The sequence below is a fragment of the Amblyomma maculatum genome, chromosome 4, assembly GCF_055883805.1.
Source record: "Amblyomma maculatum isolate TAMU_Amacu chromosome 4, ASM5588380v1, whole genome shotgun sequence".
NCBI lineage: Eukaryota > Metazoa > Arthropoda > Arachnida > Ixodida > Ixodidae > Amblyomma > Amblyomma maculatum.
The window spans coordinates 84,861,246-84,884,838 of NC_139347.1; the positions used below are offsets into that span (position 1 = coordinate 84,861,246).

At 45.2% G+C, this 23,593-nt stretch overlaps 1 long non-coding RNA gene across 1 annotated transcript in view; it reads right to left on the bottom strand.

The window, feature by feature from the left end:
• Positions 1–4,093: 4,093 nt before the first annotated feature.
• Positions 4,094–23,593, bottom strand: part of LOC146191553 (uncharacterized) — a 93,728-nt gene continuing 74,228 nt past the window's right edge. Inside the window, exons 2-4 of the long non-coding RNA XR_014706358.1 lie at positions 6,229–6,349; positions 5,767–5,888; positions 4,094–4,175 (exon numbers count right to left, since the gene is read on the bottom strand). This is a non-coding gene — a long non-coding RNA (uncharacterized LOC146191553). The remainder of the gene's footprint in view (positions 4,176–5,766; positions 5,889–6,228; positions 6,350–23,593) is intronic.

Below are 23,593 nucleotides of genomic sequence, written 5' to 3' on the forward strand. Positions count from 1 at the left end.
GCAGCTCCCTCAGCCGACACGTCCTCTGCCTGCATGATCTCAAGAATTTCCTTTTTTTTTTTTGTTTAGCCTAAATCAATGCCTAACTCATCAAAAATTTAGAGAAGTTCTCTGAACTTGTAACTCTTCATCTTTTACACTGGCCTCTTGTTGTTTGCCTTTTTAGAATAGTGTATACTAAACGTTCGCTATCTCGCTCCTAGCAAGAGACGCTCAAGTCTTTCTCACAGTGATTGCCCTCTCAGCATCCCTTGGTTTTCAAAACACTCCCTGTAGGCTTGAAACACGTAAGGTTAACACAATGCTACGCTCAGCCTTTCGCTAAGCTACCTTGTGTGTCAGAGAAAGTCTGGCGTTTGAGGCAAACTTCAGATACTCACCGCGCCGAGGCGCTTAACGCCGGACAATCCCGCAGCTGCGATCTAATGTTGTGCCGGTGGGGTTATCACACAGTAGCCCACCGTCAACAGGATTTTGCCAAAGAGTTGGTTGAGTAGCGCACGTCACCCGTTTCGTTAACGAGGGCTGTCAGCTCCTAGGGCGGTAGCGATGAATCCGAGGCGGCGGTGGTGAGATGAACAAAAGCTTTATACACTATTTACAGGCATTTACACAACGAAATCGGCTCTGGGGCCGAAAGCTAACATAGCCATACGTAACTGTTCTCGCGCAGTGACGGCCAGGGAGATTCTACCGCGTCCGCTCTCTCACGGGGCGAACTGCTCCCGATGGACGCTTGTGACGGACTCACACTCCGAGTCTCGACTCTTAAGCGGAAGCCCTTGAGGCTCCGTAAACGAGAATACGTTGACGCTCAAATGGTCCAGTCCGACGGCAGCGCTTCCGCAGGGTCAATGGGAGAGCTTCCTGCGCTCTTGCTTCAAATATTCCGTGGGGCGAGAAGGGGCCCACCGCCAAGACCATGGCGCCGAGCTGTCTGGATGCTCAGCTCATGTTCAAACACGTCGCTTCTCCCCCCTTGGCACGGATCGCCTCCAGTACACCGTTTCTTTGCAGAGCACTATCCAGATTTTGTTAAGGAGGCGTTTGCCAGAGAAGTTTGGCGTCCGGCTGAATTTCTGGGTGGCTTTGGCCGGGCACAGCAGTAGTGCTTGTCACCGTTTGCGGCTTTATCTCGATGTTTCTTCGCAGCTTTTATATCAAGCGTTGACGGGTGCGACGGGCCTTCTTTGTTCGACGACCGTCGAGCACACTTGCTGTTACCGCTGCCGCCGAGGTGCTTACTTCTTTCGCGGGCAAAGTCTGCCCAATAAAGAGTTGATTCCAGTGCTACTAAGCCTGTCTCAACTTTTGCTGCCACGACCTTGTCACCACTACGTGACAATATTGACTCTTCCGAACCCTTTTTTTCCAATATTTCTTATTTCTTTAATTCATCAAATAATCAATCAATGATTTTATCAATTCATCATTGTCTATAGTACAGCAATCAATAATCAATTACTAGAACCACAAATTGCAATGATACAATTATTTTACGCAGCCCTCCATTGTTTACGACACGCGGTGCCGGCGACAACTGCTACCACAACTTTGCTGACAGTTTTTTGATAGAACGAGCTGTATCAGTTATTACATAGAGATTGCACTTGAATATTAGCATCGGATCACATGCTCACTACTCGTTTTCATTAAAATTTGGCATGACAGTGGTGCAGATGGATGGCACTGAGATTGGCTGTGTGGCATAAGTAGCAGAAACGCACACATGAAGAATTTTAACTTTTTGGTATCCATGATAGGAGAAAAACATCAGGCATGTAATTTCTTTTGCATGCAGGCTAATTTAATTTCAACCGTGTAGGGCACATATAAGGACTCTAAACATCAGCTTTTAAAAGCCAACTTACTATACAGGCACCAACAGTCAGTGTTGAATCCAAGCGTTTTGTTCAGAATAAACATTATTTTTGCAGCCAACTGCATGACTAGTCTTGTTTTCTTATTTGCTTTGACACAAACCATTCTTTAAATTTCCAGTGAGTACCTGTATGAAGTAGGTGGTTACATTATGCATTCATATATGAAAAGTGAAACATACCAAGGAGAGCATTAAGTCGCACAAGATCCAAGGCTTCTTGGGCTGTATATTGTTGAGCACATTTCACTGCCTCCCATAAAGGGATTTACCCCGCTGCTCCTCCGCTGCGGAACCCCTTGCAAATCGTAGCGCGTTCAGGGCTCAAGGGCACCCTCTTAAAATAGTACTCCTCCGTCAATGTCCGCCTGTACAAATAAGTGAGAGAGTGGTCAAACGTGTGTCGATTTTCACATGCACAGATAAACCACTGTGTGCAATGCAAAACATTCACAAAAAGGGCCTGCCCTTTTAAAAAGGCACCATTGCAAGATGAAACTGAAAAGGCTGCCATGTTAAGCAGCCCTTAGCAGCCATTGACTAGTCAGGCTCGTCACAAGCTAGCTGTTAATTCTGGTTCTCAAGCAGCCTAGCTATGTATTTTGTGGCACCCAGTATCCGCTCTGCAACCAGTAGCACTTCTCGAATGAAAATTTTAGATGAGCCGACAGATGCTGGTGTGGGTGCTAAAATACCACTTGCTTTGTTGTCATTTGTTCAGGTACAAAAGTCACAATTCCAAGAAACCTGCATTGAAGCCTGAGACTATCTGATGATGAAATAGTCAAAGGCAAAAAGGGATGTAAACTGACGTAAGTGAAGACTCGGCGATTGCTGGTATCAAGCAACGCAGCCTAACAGCAACTGCAAAGCACTCCACTGCAGGCCCGACGTTGCAGGCCTGACGAGCCATCCTTATACTGTTACGCCATTTATGTTTGTATCGGCTTTTTTATGGATCACATTCCCAATTGCGACTGGGAAAAAACTGCTGCTCACATTTCAGAGGCATTAGCCCAATACAGGCACGTGATGCTCTGAGGGCTAAATTGCCATGTATGGCAAGATAGCCCAAGCACTCAGGAAGCAGCATTGGGAGCAAGCCAGGCTATTGGTGCAGCAGTTATTGCTACTGAGCAACTGTCATGATTGATGAGTAGGTTTGCATGTAAAGACATGAATATTATGCAACAACTGTCTTTATAGTTTTGGCTATGTAGTTTAGCATCTTGAATGTTAATGAGGCAATATGTCGAGTGGAGCAAAGGGGAGACTCATGCAACATTAGCTTACTAGAGCATTTTTCCTTTTCGCAGATGCGTGCCGATGATGAATATCACACAAGGAGCAACTAGATCGGCACTTGTAGTTCATTTGCTGCTCTGCACCAGTAAATTGAAGTGTGTCAACACTGGAACCTTGGCGGCATGCAAAGTACATATCTGCAAAGTTCTGGGTAATTGGCTATAAGCTGGAGAAGTATCCTGTCGTGAACGCTGCTGATCAGATAACTCCAATACATTCCTATATCGCTGTTGACAGCACTCCTTTTAACAACACCAAAGTCATCAGTTAATAAAGGCAAAATAAAATTAAATGCCAGACCCTATCTGAAAAATGTTATCGAAGACAGACTTTTTTATATGAGCGTAACATTGTGGGTCAATTTTTTTAGATGACAGAAGGCAAAAAATTACTTTTACTCACTGATTTTCAATACAGGCTATATAAATGTGCATTGCAGTCAACAAACCAGAGAGGACGACATTAAAAAGTGTTTTTAAGCTTAAAGTAGGTTGGCGGCATGCCACGATCTCCTTACCTGCCGCATGTTTTTCAGGCTTTTCAAGAATGACTTTAAGGCGTCGCACAAGCTTCGAAGACTGAAATGTGGCACTAAGGCAGTCGACACACACGAGAAATCCAGTGTATGAAAAGCAAAGCTCGAGCGTTAAGAAACATAATATGTAAACTGCAGCAACTTCAGTTCTGTAAAGAAAAAATTATATGGTGACATCTCGCTGTCTTCATGGCAGCTTGCATTGTTCACATAACTGAACATATTATCTCTCACTGTAACCAACACAGGTGTATCAGTAACGAATGAACTTATTATCAATCAGTTTGTAATGATTTCTCCATAACTGATTTGCTTTTATGTTGCAACAAAGCCTTGTAGCACTACAAACTCAAACAAATAACCACTGCTTACGAAACTTGAAAATTATCCAAACTTGCCAACTGCCGCTTGAGAGCTTCATTTTTAACACGGAGCAGTTGATTCTCTGTTTGCAACCTGTCAACGCCAACAGAAGATGGAGTGCTCGGTGAGTCTGGCTGAAATAACATTTTCCGCATATAAGGGCTGCACTCCTTGGAGCTGCTATACAGCATAATACTAAAATAACTAGGCATAGCTCAGTAAGTAATAAAAAGTAAAATCTTTATAACAGTCGCAATTTTCGAATTGCATTTGCATAGAATATTTAAAAACGAGAGAAAATAAAAATTCACCATTTTTGTTTCTTTTTAAAGATGTCATCTTGCTCTTGGAATTTGGAAACAGCCATTTTGACTTCTTAAATTCCTGTAATAAATATCCAAGGCTACAGCGTACGAAACTACGCGCATCAAAGTAAAAAATATAATCCAGATTGAAAAAATTGCGCTTTTGAGCAATAAACACCTACTGTTTAACCCTAACGTGGTCCAAGTAAGAATACAATCATTAGTGGGTAAAAACAACAGACTTATTTATGAATTCTTCATTGAGGCAAATTTTATTTAAGACCAGAAAGAAAGTTTTGAGGTTGGAGATCTTGTGCCGCAAGTTGCATCGTCGCATAATTACACAACACGCACCCCGCATGGCAAAACACTTATTTTATAACTTTTTCCGTTGCTGGTTGTCGTGCATTCTTAGCCCTGGAGCTAGATAAATAAGATATCGCGTGATATTCGGCATTGTGTTATTACAAGCGAGGTTGTTTTCGCTATCGAAGTTCGTAGCGACGTGTTTTTGCGCCAGGCAGCCAAGAGCAGAGAAACGAAAACGAAATATTCAGCGTTCCGTCTCGCACGGATCACAAAGAAGCAAGAGCCGCAGCAGCAGACGCAACACACAACTGCATTACTTATATCAGCAGAAGATTTTTTTGGGAAAAGCCAGCGCTTCGGAGCGCACGTAAGGGAGCAAAGTGCATGCTGCTGCGGCGAGTAACATGAGACGGGGACGGCAGTGAGCGCGGCCCGCTCATGCCCGCCCGCGTGCAGGTGCCAAGAACGCATGGAAAGGGTCTTCTTATATGCATCGTTTCTGCACTTAAGAGCAATAACTCTTCTGGTAACAGTGTCGACAGCGTCATGTTCTGCGAGGCATTAAGAGGCAAAGCATCTTGCTGCACGAGAGCTTAACTTTAGTTTTTGTTTTAATTTGATGCGCACAGTTTTGCAACCTGTAACAATAGCTATTATAGGTAATAGCCATCAAGAGAAGCGAGCCTGTTATTTCGAGTTCCGGAGAGCAGGCCCATATTTAAAATAAAGGAAACAATGATGCATTTTGACGTGCTCTCAATTTGTTTAAATATTTATGCCACACGAAATTACATGCAGAATCACATCAAAAGCAAAAGCCATGAAAATACCATTTTAAAAAATTGCCGAATGTCCTATGAAAATTTATTTATTGAGCTATGCCTGATTTATTTTTATATATGTTCGAACTGCCCTCATCTAACAAATATTTCTTTATGAAAATATTTTAACCTCTGATTACGGACACTTAGGTAAATTTCCGTTATATTTTATTTTTGTTGTGCAATGAGGTGTTGGTGCTTGGCGCCACCACGGACCCTGAGCCCCCATACCGAAGCTGTAATCCGTACCGTGGCGATAGGTTGAAAGGCGGAGAGAAGAAACCGTGAACGGTGGCAGTCGAGGTCGTGGTCAAGCCTCGGTCGATGGGCTCCCCGCCTGTCTACCAGATGAGGGGCTCCGGGACCTTCCTCTGCATATACGGGTGAAACAGAGGCGACAAAATATTAGGAACCTTTAGACCACCCATAATACATAAAAAAATAAAATCACCAAAAGAACTTGTTTGACCTGCGAAAAGGAGTCGCACTGAAGTCACACTAATCATGGCACCAACTGAGAACTGCCCAAAGTTTCTTTTTCTGCGATAGAGTCTAAACCTGTGAAATAACTATCAGTTTTTCTGATTGTCAGCTCGCTGAAGGTCATCATCGGGGCAAACTATAAGGCCAAGAAACTAGGATCTGGTGACCTACTAATAGAGGTATCAGACAAAACCCAGTCAGAAAAGCTCCTCAAAGACATTTGCTCACCTTGACGTTCAAGTATCGCCTCACCGCAGTCTTAACAGCTGCCAGGGAACGATTTCTGAGCGAGACCTCCTAAACGAAACAGAATCGGATCTCCTTGAAGGCCTCCAGAACCAAGGTGTATCTGTGGTTCGAAGGATAACAATCAGGCGAAAGAACGAGGAAATAAGAACGAAAAATATTGTTCTTTCAACCGCAGCACACTTCATGAATTCATCAACGTGGAATTCATCCGCTGCAATGGTGTTTCAAGGTGTTTCAAGTGCCAGCGGTAACGGGCATGGCAGCCAGACATGCCGAGGACGCCTTACCTGTGCAAAGTGCAGCGCACACGACCACACAACAGATAACTGCAGTGCAACTGACTACAAATGTGCGAGCTGTGAGGGCACCCACCCTGCATATTCACGGTCCTGTGCGGCCTTTCAGGCCGAAAAGGAAGTAATCAATATAAAGGTAACTGAGAAGACAAAAACTTTTGTCTGCGCCTCTAATGTCGAAAGGTGTGCTCTCGCGTCGACGTATGATTGTCTGGCATCTACTCTTAATTTTGGAATGAAAACGCGAAGGACAATAGCTCAGTGATGATGAAAAAAACGTTAACACCTCCCCATTTCTCGACGCACATGGCGGAAGGAAACGTTGGACATGTAGGTACCTTTTATATGCGGGAACGCTTGTTGCTAAACCAAGCTAACTCTCGTAACGTAAGAATAATATGCTTCTGATTGTACGCTCAAATAATATAGCCTGAGCCCATCGATTTCGGCCTCCTGGACAATCTAAAAGAATTCCAAAACAAGTCTGTGGACCACTAAGGTCGCACATTATAGTGAAGGTTTCTCAAAGAAACAATAGAACATGCAAAAAAATAATCTTGCTGAAGAAAAAAACGAGGCTCTCAGTGACCATCGTCCATGCAGCGAGCATGCAAGAGTGCAGCCGTAACTGCGCATAGCAGACGACATGGGGAGGATATCTCCTTGTGATGTCAGCGGCCAATGGTATCGAGACCAGGAAGCTGCTTTCGATATTTGTAACAAAAATTAATTTTAAAGCTATCTACAGCACCAAATGAGCTGAAACTTCACTGATGTTTAATTTAACGTGTATGGAGTGAAATACAGTAATCAGTGTATGGTCAAATGTTTGCTCTCATGACCCCTTTAGTTTGTATACAAATAGCTTTATATTCTGCCATATCAGTGAAGAACATATATACTTTCTAATCATTCATGAGGAATTGTTTTTTCCTTGTCGGAGTTTTAATTAGGCTGTATTCATTTAACTTTCCTTTAGGTCGTACCAGTCACGAATAAATAAACTGTTCATTGATTTGTGAGAAATTAGTTTTTTCTTGCTATAGCTTTAATTAAATTGTAGTCAATTTACCTTATGTTTGGTCACATAAGTCAAAAACATATTACGTTTATAGGTTTGCAAGAGATTGATTGACTAGCTGCAATCGCAGATTTCTCCAATGTCTGTCCGAAGCCACTCAATCTGTCTCTACATAAACATGAAGCGAAAGAAAGAGAAAATGGCGACGAACGCGTCTAGCGGATCAGCACTAAGGAGACGGAGCGGCCACACAGCTGCAGCAGAAGCCGCTCTCTTTCTCTCTGTCCGTATCTTCGTGAAACTGAAGAGCATAAAGAGAAGGTGGCTACGCCCGCATCAAGTGACCGAACAATGAAGGGGCGGAGCGGCCGCACAAATGCACCCAGTGAAAGAGTGGGGCGTGTTGCAGACGTCGCGGCCGTCACAAGCATGTGTTACTCTGGACTGAGTAGTCATCCGTCGCTCGCGCGTCCTCAACTTCGGCATCTCTCCCCTCCCATCAGTCACTCCCCAGCCTTCACGGACAGCAGACATGTACGCGTGGTGCTCCCTGGACCTCGGCTTCGTGCCGCTCGCCGCGTTGTGAAGCAGCTTGTGCGTACATCCGCGCCTTAACTGGCGCTTGCCTTCCAGCGCATTTCCCTGCTCTAGGATTACCTTTCTTTGCCCTGGAGACCTTCTTTCATTGCTCAGAAAGTTTTAATGCCGAACCTCAGAAGCATCCGTTTTGCTCATGTCCTACATTCTCCTCAAATCTCTCTTCCTCACCCCTATGATCCCAACCCCCCCCCTTGACCATTCGGACGGCGAGCAGTGCATTCCAAGGAGGGATGCAATACATTGTACCAAGTCTCTTTTTTTTTTAAATGCAGGGGCAGTGCAAAACACCTACTTCACATTTGATTAGCTATACAAATCGGCTGTAATTTTTTATTATTTGAGCTTTAATTGAATTGGAGTCAGATAACTTTAAGTTGGTCATATGAAGCAAGGACATATTGTCTCTTTATGTCCTCCTTTGGAGGCTTGGATTGCCTCAAAACACAACGACTAGTTGTTGGCGGCACACTGCATGCGCATGGCTGGACACGGTGATGTATACTGTCACGCTGCTGCGCTGCTCTCTCAGATGTAATACTGCGTGCGAGTGAGGGTAGAGAACTAGTGCACGGATCGTGGCAACAGCTGGCTGCCAGAGAACATCCGGATGATTCCAGCCTAGCCCATGTGTGACATAGATGTCGCCAGCCATACGTGACGTCGCATCTCAGTGAGTTGTTTCAGTCTGGCGGTGTCATTCGTCTGTGCTTTCGTAACCTTAAAAAAGCCGTGGTCGTTCGCACAGCTCCTCAGCTTCCGTTGCCTGCACTGTGCATGGCTCTTATAGTCTACGACAACTCAGTAAATTATACCTACGCATTCCACTCTTTGTGGAACCGCGTGAGCGCACGACAGTACTTGATACGTACGATCGCCCTGTTTTTTTTGGTGGACGCAAAAAGGGCTGACTGCACCACAATTACCCACAATGCACTGCGCACGCGCGTTAGTGATTACCCCTTATAATAGTTTCATCGTATTTGCAGAGACAGTATTACTTTGTGTTTAAGATTGTGCGCGTTATTGTTCTACATTTTGCTCATTGAGTGAGAGCTAAAAAGAAGTCTGAACAGCAGAGATTACTAAAATGTTTTTTTTTTTATTTACGACATTGTCACAGGAGCTGGAGCAATATCAGCGTTCGGTGTTCATTACAACTTCAAACCTTGAGATGCAAACTTATCAAAGAATTTTTTTCCGGCCCATTACCGGGAAAATCTTGCTATGAGTATAAGACTTCTTCACGGGATCTTTGAAATATATATGCGCTTAGTTCAAACAAACATACAAATGGCATAAATGAGAATAAGTGGTGCCCCTAATCTGTGTTCAATCCCCCTTCTCCGTATACGTAAATTAGGCGTGCACGTATTTTCAATACCTTTTAAATGAAACAAACGGCAAACAACAGTGAATGTGCTAAGAAGGCTATACACGCACATGGGCAGAACTGTCTCTCGAGAGTTATGCTGAAAATCGACGGAATTTTAAAGATCTTCCTTTTCTGCCTTCCTTTTTCTACTTTTGTCTGTTGTGTCCTCTCTTCTGTCAATGTCCATCGATGCACCGTCGAGCAACTCGAGAGAAAGTGTCTTGAAAACAGGTCTCTGATAACCAGACAAATTGAGTGGCATGTCTCGAGGAGGGTGTCTTCATGTTTTCTTATCTTTGATGTTGAGCCTACGTACTGCGAACGTCTGTATACATAAACTGGATAAGACTAAAAAATAATTCCCTCTCTTCTGTTTTCGTCAAAAGGAACAAAATCCTCGACTACGCGCTCCACGGTGATATAAAAAAAATTGACTTTAAAGCTTAACGTACGCAAGGGCCGAACACGCACATGCAAGAAAAATGAGCGTAAATAGGAAGTCTTGACGTCCTGACGTTGATTAGATATAATTTTCTCAAAATACTAAAAGTAGTTGCTCGGGATATTTCATCATCAAACAAATGGACTTTGCAGCCATGAAATCCAATATAAATTAAGAATCTCGAAAGCAGTCATTGAGGCCTTAGGCTCTGGATAGTTTTCTTGAGCAAATCCAACGCCTGTCTACCAAGCTGGTAAACTACTTTAAACGAGCACCCCTTTTTAGGCGCGTTTCAGAGCTCGCGATAATAAAATGAAATGATCCGAGATCACCCGGCAAAAAAAGGAGATAAAATGGCGGCGCGATGAGTGTCACAACATCGTTTGGCAGTATACCCTCAGCAGTCTATTCCAGCATGCATCCTTCTATTTTATGTCCATTAACAATGTAAATGGAACTGATATCGTCTTCGCGCTGCATATTTAAAGAATTAGGTTTCCCTTCATTCCTTCCCACCGGGGTTTCAAAAAAGCCCTATGTCGAGGGATTGTTTGGTCGTGTACAATGGAGCAGTGACACAATTGTTCACACTTCAAAATATATCCTTTTTTCCGTTTTACGTTCGTTTGTGCCATTCTTTATTTGTGGCCTTGCTGCGTTTCTGGCTTCCTTCCTTGCATTACTTCGTCGTCTTTTGCGTTCTTTTCTTTAGTTCTTCTGTTTTCGCTGATCTGCAGCTTATGTATATTTCTTCTTCATCTTGAATTATTTACGCTGTTTTATGGCGCCATAAAAGCGGTTGGTAGTATTTACGCATGGAAATAAGCAAACTGTGTTTCTTCATATTCTCCGGTACTCTGACAATGTTGCTGTTGCTTCCCTGATGGCTCCTTTTCTTGCGCACCCAGCGTACAAATGAAAACTTCGGTTTCTTTCCGTTAGCTTCATTTCTTACAATTTCCTCCGTTGCAAGACTCCCAACAATGATGGAACATAGAAAAAAAAAAGAGATGAAGCCATTGTCAGCTGCTAACAGCAGCATTACTCTGGGAGAGGAGCTTAAAAGTTTCGCTTTTCGGTCCTTTCTCTCTTTTTCCGGGCATGTGTTTACTTAGTAAATAGTAGTTTTCCTTTCGCATTATGCTGGCTCAGCTGTGCTAGATATTCTTTCGGTGTTGCAAACGTATCAGTTCCTCCAGGAAGTGTGAAATCTGACAGATGTTTCGTACGCAGCCCTCCCCAAGAGCACTTTTAGAGCATGCTTCCATCTAGAGTATATATCGTGCAGACCCTTTTCAGCCCGTCTGACGACAATTTCACCCCCAGCAAACATATCATCGACACTCACAGGTTCTGCCTGCACTTGCTTGAGTGCTTTCTAGATCTCTTTGCGTATAAAAATCGGACTAAGTTCTTAAAGAGCAAAAAAAAAAAACGGAAAGCGTAGTTTGTATTCTGTTTATTATTTGGACTCTTCCAGGCGGGGAATAGAGTTAGCGCATGAAGGTTATGTGGGAAACGAAGAACACGGCAGAAAAGCAGATAGAACCATCGAGCCGTGACGCCTTTCAGAAAGGGTGAAAATGTCTGCTGCGTGGAGTGAACATTTACCACTGGAATGAGTTTTTTTTTTCTTTCATGCAGGATTAAGCTTCACTTCAACCATCTGCAACATGCGAAACCCCCCAAAATCTTGCCGGTAATGCATTCAGAAATTAAGCACTTAGCTGTGCCCGTATGAACTATAAATGCAAGTTTGAAGATGATAATTATGTCCGCGGAACATGCTCCTGACGTTTCTGTGACGGCATAATTTACAGAAAGTTCAACTATGCCGCACCACATGATTGTGTAGAACTGAAGAATTCGGTAAATTGCTCCTATTTTTTTATTTTTTAGTTGAATCCCCCAGGATCACAATGTACTTGCCAGCAAACTTAACTGCTAAATTGAGTTGACAAAAACATTAATAATATTAACAATAATTGGTTCACAGGAAAGGAAAGGCGCAGTATCTGTCACACTTGATCTGTGGACACCTGAACCGCAACGTAAGGGAGGGGAGGAAGTATGGGAGTGAAAGTACAAAGAGAGAAAGAGGAGCCGTAGTGGAGGGCTACGGAGTAATTTCGGCCACCTGAGGATCTAGCGCACAGCACACGGACGCCACTTCGTTTTGCCTCCATCAAAACGCAGCCGCCGTGGTCGGTTTCGAACTCGGGAACTCCGGCACAGTAGTTGGCCGTCTTACCACTGCACCACCCCGACGCATTTGATTCCAAATTTCAGTCTCTAAAACAATAGGTCTTTACTGCTATAAAAAAAAAAAAAAGCGCTAGGAACCAGCCGAAACACCTAAAGAAGGAAGGTCACAGGCGCCTGTGTCCAACTTTCTTCCCGTGTTTCGTCTTGTTCCCAACGCTGTATTTTTAAGACGAAAGCCTTTAATCGGGCTCATACTGTGGTTCGCAGAAGGTCTCACACTTTGCGGACACCTGCCCGCGCCGTGTTCACGTGTTTGCACAGTGTTCGCCTTAGTAGGTTGCCACCTAAGGCAGAAAGATGGTGGCCGCTCTAGGTCACGTGATGCCACCCAAGATGGCAACCAACCAAAGCCCACCCTGAGCCACCCGACGCAGGCATCAGTAGCGTTTCAAATTGGTTTCCAATAAATAAAAGGCGCAATATGTGTCACAATTCTCCGCGGACACCTAAAACTGATTGATTTATAGGAAGGCAAAGGCGCGGTGACTGTCTCACTTGTTTTCCGTGGACACCTCCGCCGCGCCGTAAGGGAAGGGAGGAAGTGGAAAGAGAGAAATAGGAGCCATAGTGAAGGACTGCGGAGTAATTTCGACTACCTGGGATCTTTCACGTGCGTTGACATCGCACAGCACCCGGAAATGTCTTAGTTTCGCCTCCATCGAAACGCAGCCGCTGAGGTTGGGTTGATTTATTTATAGGAAGGGAAAGGCGCGGTAACTGTCTCACTTGTTTTTCTGTGGACACCGCAACCGCGCCGTAAGCGAAGGGAGGAAGATGGGAGTGAAAGTGGAAAGAGAGAAAGAGGAGCCGTAGTGGAGGGCTACGGAGTAATTTCGACCACCTGGGGATCTTTAACGTGCGCTGACATCGCACAGCACACGACGCCTCTTCGTTTCGCCCCCATCGAAACGCAGCCGCCGAGGTCGGGTTCGAACCCGGGAACTCCGGCTCAGTAGTCGGGCGTCTTACCACTGCACCACCCCGGCGGGGCGAGGTTGGGTTCGCCGGACACCTTAACTGAGCCGTAAGAAAAAGGAGGAAGGTGGGAGTGAAAAAAGCTGAGAAAGATGGACAGTAGGGAGGGCTTCAAACAACCGCGTAATAGAGGCTTTCGGCTTATCGCACTAAAGTGGTCCAACGTGCACCCTAGAACTTTGCGTATGTGATAATTAGCCTGGCATATTGCTGTTGTTGACTGCTAGACTTTGAAACAAATTTCTGAATAGACGTTTTTGTTTACCTTTGATCGTAGTTACCGCATAATTCTAAAGCTGAAAAATATTGTTCACATTGTTGCTTATTGCACTGTTGCACATGCTTTGTTGCGATTTATTATTTATTTATCAGGGAGCCCAGAACTTGAATCCAGGTATGAGTCGGAATCAGAAGTCCTTTTCAATAGCACAACAATGTTTTCTGCGCAAATATCACATCTAGAATTACTAGATGTATACATCAGTTACGAGTAATCCTCCCTGAAGTCATCACATGTTCCACATTCTGTAAACGGACAACTCAAGAGCCGTATATGAAAGCAAGTGAAAAAATGCTCGTATGCAATATTTATGCGCCTATAAAGGTTTAGTAAAAGGCCAGCTCGAGCGTTCCGCAGACTGACGTCCCCTGGTAAAGGAGGTAAGTTACCGGATGTCTTTGGGTAATATGCGTTTTGTTTAATTAATTTCGCAGCCTGTGCAGGTGGCTCAGCTACAGAGCCAGTAGCAGGCCCGTGCATTTTCTTTTCCTTCTTCCTACAGCCACAACAACAACGTTTAGACTAAGCAGATCTCTGAGTGGCCTTGTTATTTTGTTCAGTGTATGAATTGCTCCTTACATTACGCAAATATCCTAAGACTGCAAGAAAGCTCTCTTTTCAAGCAAAGTTAATGACAGTAAAGAAAACATCCGTTTCTCGGTGCCTTAGTTGAGTTCGAATGTCTCCATGTTGCTAAGCATCAGCGCAGGTTTGTCTCGTTTCGTGTCGGCGTGTTTTGCTAACATCAAAAATAGGGAGCAGTGACATATGATGCAGCATAACTAAGGGCGAAATATCGTGCTGTAGCACTATGGAGGGTTTTGCATCACCTTGCGTGTTCCATGTGTCAAATAACTCTTTTACGCACTTTGTGTCGAGTCTTGGTCGACTACGGAGGTATTTTGATTATCCCAGTTGAACAGAAGTACAAGGCTCGCGTAACTCATTTGTTTTTGAAAAACGAGCCGATGGAAAAGATTCGGCACAGAATATCGTTCAATGTCGTTTTAAAGTGGCAAGTGTGCAAGGACTACGTTTACAGAATCCACGTCAGCGGTAATCGATTAGCGCACTACTCAATAACTGCCTAGTCTAGGTAAAAACCCGACAGATCGCAGCAATTTCGCATCACTCCCAATTTTTCTTCGCTGCGTCGTCCAACCTCGCCCGCCCCACTTCTTCAGAAGATCTTTGCAGCCCGCTGTGGTCGAAGCAGACGTTGTAGCACTGCCATAACGTGTTTCTAGACAGGACAATTAAGCAAAGCTTCTGATCACACTTGAGGAACGTGCCTGTGGCGCAGGCGCCGCTTGCGGTCATTCGGTCCGTGAAGTAAATGTTAAGCATGCGATCCTTTCTTTCTTGAATAAGTCGCCCTGCTGTTCTCGAGAGGACATAGGGGTCCTACTTTCAGACACCTAGAATTACTCAAAATTAGCTCTCCTCACGAAACGTTTGAGCAAAAATCTATTCTCCCAAGCACCGTGATTACGTGGGTCCCAGGCAACTTGGGACTAGAATTTAACAAGGTAGCGTACAGGATAGCTTGATGAAATGCAAACAGAGCAGTCAAAATCCAAGCTTTTATAACCATCCTAACCACTCTCCTCGGCTCTGTTGCCTTTAACGCATGATATCAACACTGATGCACCGGTCGACAGTTCTACAGCGCCAGTCCCCCTCCCACTCCCCCTTCCGCCTCGCAAGGGGCTCAGAGCATAGCAAGCACCAAACTGGAGACACCTCCAGACTAATATCTTCCCAAACTTGCAACAGTATAGTAATACATTTCCAGAATAGTACACAGACGCATGCCATTGGTGTGATGAATCACCTATCGTCTACCCCATCCCGACGGGTTTGTTCGGGTTCAAAACTTTCCATATACAAATACAACCTTATGGGCAGTGGGAGGCCACTCCTTTCAAACTAAGACCCGATATCGCAGCCGTATTCAAAGAAAGCAGCTTGCAACATGTGAGTCTGGCTATTGCCGACGCGTAGTTATTGTTTGCCAAGGAACATATGAGGTAATACGTGCTTTTTTTTAAGATCTTCATCGCCTTCTGCGCCGCTTCCGCCCTCTTTACTTCGTCGGCGTCTAAGTACATCACACTTTTTATAGTTTGATAGTATAGTCAGCACACCCACTTTTAATCAATGTTCGTAGCAAAATAATAAGCTGCTTTTTTATGAAATGCTGTTAAAATTCCTGCTAGTTCGTTAATACAAAAATCAGTGACACAATGATTTTGTATTGCTCAATACTCAATAGCAACGGCAATTCGTCAGTCATTACGTTACAACCATGCATTTCACTGCAAACTTCCACTTTTGTATAACTTATGCAGAACCACTCCAAGCATGCTGAATTAGCCAAAACTTTCGCTCATTGCCACACAGTATGTGAAAAGCTGAAAAGCACGTCAGCGTCGTCTGCGCACTTCACATAGCGCGATCCTGTTTAAAGCACGCTGGCTTTTTAGCGTCTACCGATGTTGTGTTCGGCATATTGCGTCTTCAAATTTATGTTCGCGGATCGATCCAATTACTAAAACAGGCGCTATATTTATACCTCTGTCCGAACCACTAGGCTTCCGACGAAGCCGCAAAAAAGAGCGCTGCATGTCCGAGACAGATCGTAATCCCCAGCAAATCCCCCCCCCCCCCCACCCCCCTCAGTCCCCTCCCGCCCCCATCCCCAGTCCATCAGCATGCTTCAGCACACGTTTACTGCCCATTGAACCGAAGTTTTCTATTAGTAAGGAATTACCTAGACGCGGTTCGAAACCACACCTGGTATGGGGTCATGACAGCAGCCCCACTGCACTGATTTCTCCTCCACTAATGACTCAGCGAAGCATAGGAACGAGCAAAGAATATTACGTCGAAGTCATTTACCCATACAATCAAACGCACATCGCAAGAGAGAGGCAGCTTAAGCAATGCTATTGCACGTCTGACGAAACAGAAATACGCAACTCTCCTTGTATCGTTGGAGATTTGCTCGCAGGATTCGATTATAGGCGTCCGCGGACTGTGCGGACAAGAGCATTAACGCCTATATGACGTAGTTATGGTATTACACAAGTAATGTGCGCTACACGACATCAGCAAGTATCTGAGAAAAAGGCAGTTTGTGCTTGTATGTGCGCGCAGGCGCTTCTTTGAGCGTGTATGTGCCTGTATTCGTATGCCTGCCTGCGCTTATGCGCTGTTCATGCGTGTTAACGCTTGTATACGTGTTGTGTACGCCAGTTAGGACATCTGCGCTTGTGCGTGTTATCGCTCGCGTGCGCGCGTGTGTGTGGGTGCGTGTGTGTGGGGGGAGGGGGGAGGGGGGTGGCTCTGATGTGTTATCACTTTGGTGTACTGTGTCGTGTAGCGTAGTCTTCAACACTGAAAGAGATGCTTCCAGCTTCAGGCAGATAGACGTGCTTACACCCGAAAGCTAGCCGCGCAGCGAAAGGCCATTGAGGTGGTAATCAAGCATTGCGAGGAGGTTTTGAACCACTAAAACCGATAAAAACTACCGCTTACGGTGAAATAGCCATTCATCTAAGGTACATATCAGATACTGGCTAGCCTTTTTATGCTCATGCAAGGAAGTGGAATGAAGAGGGCTTTCGAATAGGTAAACTTCCAGTAAAGTCGCGAGAACACAACAATGAATTTGTACTACTGCAACCCTGCATAAGAGAGAACCGGACATCTCAGTGCAAAGTGGGAGCTATTCAGTAACGGCACGAAAACCAGAGTGAAATAGCCAAAAAGTTCATCTTTCTGGAAGGCGTACAATTGTACCAAGTTTGGTCGTAAGAACCTTTGCTTGGCCAATATATTATTTTTTTCCACCCTTTTCCGCACAAGCAGTGCATTTCGGCGTTTTTAAGTGTATATGCAGAAACGATAAACACCTTTGTAAAGGCTTTTATGTATCTGCAATGCAGAAAAAATCATAATGGCCGCTTCAATAGCTATAATCAATCAATGAAGAAGATGATAATACAGTTACTAGTGCCACATCCGTTCTGTCAATTTACCATATAAGTCAAGAGGTGTGATTTTTCAATGCCCCATGGATCTTTAGACTTTCAGAGAGAAATTATATTTTCTTTCAATCATCCCATTATTATTACATAACATTACTGAAAGCTTTTGTTAAGTGGGTATATGTAAGTTTTGGCAAGTCCTCGCTGGGCCACTTTCATCCAGATTTGGAGCTTTTTGTGGTTTCATTACGTCTCAACGAAAACAGGGTTATTTCGGTCTCTCGATATGCCTCGTTATGCTTTAGAAATGTATTATCGCGACTCATGATGCGCACACACCAATTAGTTATTTACACTGCTTCCAAAAGAGAATTAGCAACTGCAGAGTACTTCCTTTTTACCCCCTTTTTTCCTTCTGGTAAAGCTGTTTGATGAGTATGAATGTCGCTAAGTACGCTGTGAAACATGAGCCATGATGGGGTTTGCTTCTACACGAAGTAGAGATAAAGTGGAAGTGATTAGTAGCTCCCTGCATTACACAAACTGTTACAGTGAAAATAACTCTACCTCGATTTATTGACTACTTATATGACGAGTTTTTAAAATTCATAACCGCTATCAGCCAAAACTCTGCGCCTGGATGATCGATTGATTAAGCATTATGTGTAGCAGCCTGTTTTGAGGGGACGCCGAAACATCAAACGCTGATAGGCCTAGTACGAACGCACTATAAAAAAATTCACACAAGCGGGCTTTCTTCAATTTGTTTTTAAACATCACTGGGGAATTAATAGAGCTCATCTACCTTAAGCGGCTTTTATCTCGCGTAATTGGGCTCATGTTTACATTTGCCGACACACTGCAGCAGAACGGTTTAATCATCTCTTTCCAATTATAATAATTATTTATAAACCTCCAATCGAGAGCCGTGCTTTCAGCGGTCTGGACTAAACTCCCCAGCAAAGATGAAAGAAATCTTTTCTAGGCCGAACTTTAAATGCAAGTTTTAAGAAATCATGTTTAAAAAAAACCCCACACCGTAATGCATAATTACATATCAAGAATCATGAAATATATTCCTGATTTATGATTCACTATTTTTAGTTCACTGCCCGACATGAGGTGCTTCTAATTCAGAGGCTTGTTGTGTTGTTTTTTTTTACTACTTTTACTTTTGTAGACTATGCTTTGTGGAAATTCAAAAGGAGGCCCGCAGGTAGCAAATATAGATCTGCTCTTAACATTATCATGTATAAACGTGAAACAGCAGTACAAAGCTTATTATGCCTATTATGCTAAGGGAGAATGAGAATGAGCTGAATTGGGACCACTGGTCGTTAACAACAACGCTAAAAACCTTAGACAAAGGAATAGCCATCATTTGATGTCAGTAGATGTTATAGTGTTCGGACGCAGATGGGAATAACGACTGGCGGAGTGGACAGCTTTTGAAGACGAAACTTCGTACACCGTTGTTTAGAAACTTGTGCACTCATCATTATAATGCACTCCCTTGAGAGAGAGGGAGAGAGAGTAAGGCTTGTTCAAAAGATGGCAAGGAGTCCGCGGCCTAAAACAGGTGCTTTGCTTAGAAGAGGAGGACATCAATGAGCTTCAGGGGTACTCAAAAATGATGGTGCGCGGTGTTTTGAGCCCAATGATATTTCGGCAAGTTATTTAGGAACCAAACCAAAACAAAACAAAAACGTCAGAAAACACACTTGACAACAATAAGGGGCATACGAACATTCTGCACTATGAGGACGGTTTTAACGGCGCTTGGGCTGCAATGTTTACTGAGCGGACACGAAAAGCAGCACAGTCACGCCAAGCATTAAAGAAAAATAAGAAAATAGGCTGTCATACTAATCCATGCATAGGCACAACGACAGCGATGAGATTTTGTTAGTCGCTTTTAGAACGCTGTCAGGATGAAATTTGGTGTTCTTTGGATCACTGATGATATCTTAACACGGCGTGGTTTTTTTAGAGAATTATGCGCCCTCCGCGGAGCCCTTAATGCAGCCTTTCTGGCAGCGTTGTTTTCTAGAGGTGGGCTCAAAGCTCTTTGGTGCATCATTTTGATGCGCCTTGATGTGAATATGTGCTTCACTGGGCTAGAATCTGTTTACCCTTTCTTTCACAACGCGGCTGGCCACCACCCCCTTCAGGTGACGGTACGGCGCCGGCTTCAAGATGTGGTATTTACCTCCCCTTGGGGGAAGCGGAAGCATAGATGAGAGCGACACCTCTGCAGCAATGTTTACCTGCACCCGACAGGAGCGGGTTGAGTTGAGATATCAAGTAGAAACTCGGCTACAAGGTTTATGTAAACGCTGCCTGTTCGGGTGTCACGAAATCGGCGCCCATTTTCATCAAGCCGGTACGGCGCGAGGCCCGCACGGCGTCGCGTGGAAGGCATGGAGAGAAAAGCCCCCTTCCCGCGCGGGAGAGCGCGTAGCTTTGTACGCGTTGCCGTCACCCTCTTTCCCATTGCCCGGGGAGGACGGTGGTTCATCGGACTGGAATCAGCCAGAAATTTCCAGCATGTTCTATGGGACCTGGCCAATGGCGACGCGCGGCTCGACGGGAGGAGGAGAGAGCGCTATAACCAGCGAAGCTAAGTGTGTGTGCGCGCTAGCTTTGACGCGTGCTAACAAACAGACGCGGCGCGCCCTATTTAAAGAGACCGCGCCGTTTGATGAGTCAGTCAGACAGCCAGTCAGTGTTTGCGACGTGTTCGCCTGTGCTTCGGCTGGACTCCCGGGGATCACCCGCTGCTGGCAAGCCCACGGACTTTCAAGGGAGCGGCGCTCGTCTCGTATGGCGACCACATCGTGACTCTTGAGGCGTCGGACTGCAACAGTGCCCGGTGAACAATTTGGTGTTTGTTTACGTAACTCTCTCGTGTTTGATCTGTTGTAAAGCCCCTGTGTTATTCAATCGTTCTGTAGTTGCATGCTTAGCGTTTGTATTCTGTGAACCTCTCGTCTGTTGTATTTCAAGTGATCTTGTGCATTCCTTTGTATCGTCTCTTGCTGTGCATAAATTGTGTTTTGTTTGTTACTTCTGACTCCGATCCTTACTCTGGTTTGAACCGGCGACCACTGGGCACCAAACGACCACCCCCTTCTGTCACTACAAGGTAGTTGAATTCCGGCTGAGCTTGCCACGCAAGTCGAGGGCATCTCCTTTGCGACCGGAACAGCTACCCCCACTCACTCTAAGGGTGTCTGGGAGTGTGCGCACCGTTAAGGGCGCATCGTTAATAATCCCCCCTAATTATCAACGGGTGACAATTAAATCTGGCGTCCGCGACAGGACGTTTGGTGCACTCAAGCTCAGAGGACGGAGAACGAGTTGGAAGTGTTTACGAAGAAGTCCTAAACTGTGTAGCAGCAGAGCGATAGCGAGAGGTTGTGCCGTGCGGAAACGTTTAGGCGAGGTTCGCTAAGCAAACTTAAAGCTACACCCAAACAGTTCGCGCTTCAGATATGAATCTGAAAGAGTTGATTGAGGCTGGCACCCAGCTGGGGTTGTCCGGTGCCGAACTGCGCAAATGGGTTAGCCAGAGAGAAAAAGAAGAAAGAGAGAGAGAAGAAAAGGAACGAGAGAGGGCTCGAAAAGAAGCCGAGGAAGAAAGAGAGAGAGCAGAAAAAGAACGAGAGAGAGCTCGAAAGGAAGCCGAGGAAGAAAGAGAGAGAGCAGAAAAAGAACGAGAGAGGGCTCGAAAGGAAGCCGAGGAGGAACGAGAGAGGGCTCGAAAGGAAACCGAGAAAGAACGAGAGAGGGCTCGAAAGGAAGCCGAAGAAGAAAGAGAGAAGGCTCGAAAGGAGCGTGAAGAGGAATTTTAGCGAGAAAAGGAATTACTTACTATGAAACTTCAGCTCCAAAACTCAGGGAACAGCAACGGTTTAGCTGAAGTGCATAGCGCCAGTGAAGGACATAGCAGCTTGCGGATAGACGCAAGTAAATTGATCCCGAAGTACGACGAGAGAAGAGACGATCTCGACGCGTTCCTCTTGCGTTTCGAAAGGATCGCCATAAATGCAAATTGGACAGACAATGAATGTGCTACCATCTTGAGCACTTGCCTTAGCGGCGAAGCATTAAGTGTGTTTGGAAGACTTCCTCCTGAGGATGCAGGCAGCTATAACAAAGTGAAAGCTGCATTACTTAAAAGGTTTAGATTTACGACGGATGGGTTTCGTGAGAAGTTCAGGACTGGGAAACCTATGGACGGTGAAACGGCAACACAGTACGTTGCGCGATTGAGTCATTATTTCGACCGCTGGACTGAACTCTCAAAAATTAAACTAGAGTACGGCGCACTTCGCGAACTCCTAATTAAGGAGCAATTCCTGGGCAGCTGTCACCCTGGTCTGTCGCTTTATTTAAAAGAAAGAAAAGCGGATAACCTTGAAGAAATGATGGAACTTGCAGACCAGTATTTGGAAGCCCAGGGAGGCGAAAATTTGAGCAAAATTGCAAATTCTGAAACCCCTCGAAAGCCAGAATTTCGGCAGACAAAACATAGCGTAAAGTCACCCCCGAGGTGCTATCTCTGCGGACAACTAGGCCATTATGCACCTAACTGCCGCAAACTGGCAACCAACCATCCATCCTCGTGTTGGAAATGCGGACAGAAGGGCCACAAAGCAATGTCGTGTCCCGAAGCTGACAAGGCAGCACCGCAGGCGGCATGCGCGAGGACTCCGTCAGAGTCGGAATATCGCCTGGAGGAAGATGCCGATGGCTTTGTTGAGCTTAAGAACGGCAGGAAAGTCCGCGTGGTGCACGACCTAGAGACGGAGGAAGCAGAGAAGGTTGTTAATCGGAAGGACAAGAAAATCCGGGTGGTGAACGCCGTAGTACATGCACAACCAGGATCTGCGGTGAATCGGATGCCGGTTTCGAGGGGAAAGATAAAAGGAAAATCAGTTTCTGTGCTACGAGATACAGGTAGCAGTGCCGTAATCGTTAGACGCAGTTTGATTCATGAGAATGATCTGACTGGCGAGAAATACCCTGTGAGGCTAATTGACGGCTCAATACAATGGCTACCTGAGGCAAAATTGGAAGTGCAGACGCCATACTATTCTGGAAAACTGAAAGCCCTGTGCATGGAACGCCCTATCTACGATTTGGTGTTGGGAAATATCAAGGGCGCAACATTTCCCGAGGATTCTGATCAAGGTCCTGCGCCTGTGCGCTGCAAGGAATCTAAAAAGAAAAAGGCAAGGCGAGGAAAGCAAGGCCATGAGAAGCCGGAAGAAAAGCCTCGAGACAAGAATAAACAAAAGGAAGCCTCTCAGGAGGAAACTGAAAAGAAAGGGACGGCTCAGAAAATCAAGTCAGGAATGCTTAGGCCGTCGTTGATGCAGGTAGCCCAAGTGTTTTTCCTACTTATGGGGGCGTTACTTGGGATATTTCACCTTCAGCGGAAGGAATACCGGTGCCTAGGAAGGAACACTATTACAGTGATTCCTTTTGTTGGTCTGTGCGCGTTGGCACAGGTTCCCGTGTATACGTCGGCGCTACTGGTTGTATGGGCAATTATAAGCACACATTGGTTGTGTGATTTGCAAGAGGATAAGTCCTGCCTCAGGGAATTTTCAGTAGCCCGATCGGAGAACATAGAAGCGTCTCAAATGCGAGAGACTAGAGCGAAGGCAGAATCCCTGGCGGACAGAGGCGTGTCACACACTGATCGCGGGTTAGAATTACGTTCGGAAATTTAGGTTTGTGCGCTTCGCATTTGAAAAGCGGTGTGTTGTTGATTCTTATGTGTATCTGACGACAGTGTGGTGCTATGTTTGTGAACATCATGGCATTTATGTGTGAATTTTGTAATGTGTTATTGCAGTTTGTGAAATTTGTGCAATGTGTGTGATATGGTCATTTGCCCCATATATTTGTGAGCGCATGCATGTGCGCGCGATGTTCGTGGTTGTTGTGAATATTGTGGGACAATATTCTTTAAGGGAGGGGCAGTGTCACGAAATCGGCGCCCATTTTCATCAAGCCGGTACGGCGCGAGGCCCGCACGGCGTCGCGTGGAAGGCATGGAGAGAAAAGCCCCCTTCCCGCGCGGGAGAGCG